The sequence below is a fragment of the Camelina sativa genome, unplaced genomic scaffold (genome assembly GCF_000633955.1).
Source record: "Camelina sativa cultivar DH55 unplaced genomic scaffold, Cs unpScaffold07822, whole genome shotgun sequence".
Lineage (NCBI taxonomy): Eukaryota > Viridiplantae > Streptophyta > Magnoliopsida > Brassicales > Brassicaceae > Camelina > Camelina sativa.
In genome coordinates, this window is record NW_010928892.1 from 1 (window position 1) to 451 (window position 451).

Here is a 451-nt window from a genome sequence, read left to right on the forward strand (position 1 = left end):
ACATCACTTCACTCACCTCCTTTATTTTTCCTTCCTTAATCTCATCAATCGACTGCAACAGATTCTCTACCGTGCCTGATAATGCAATAATAGTGATTAATAGGAAACATGGGCCGCAAATCAATGAATTCAAAGCATATAAAATGACTCAGTGACTACCAAATTTAGATATCAGTTCCACTGCGTGCACATTCCCAATGCCATCAACTCCTGCATAACAAAAACATCATTACATCACTTTACCTTTTTCTGTGTGCCCTTTTGCTAAACCTTTGTATTAACCAAATACACAATGCAGATATGAAAGGGAAATTCCCAAGAAATAACAATTTTGTGAGGGGAAGAAGAGGTCGGCTTAACCTGGAATATTATCAGACTTGTCTCCAGCAAGGGCGATGATATCAACAAACTGTGCTGGTTCCAAATTGCCAAACTTTTTAGCAAAATCTTC

General features: G+C 37.9%; 1 long non-coding RNA gene across 1 annotated transcript; it reads right to left on the bottom strand.

Moving 5' to 3' along the window:
• Positions 1-11: 11 nt before the first annotated feature.
• LOC104775010 lies at positions 12-451 on the bottom strand. Its single transcript, XR_765642.1, has 3 exons — positions 361-451; positions 160-210; positions 12-75 (listed from the first exon to the last, which is right to left on the bottom strand). It is a non-coding gene; the product is annotated as an uncharacterized LOC104775010 (long non-coding RNA).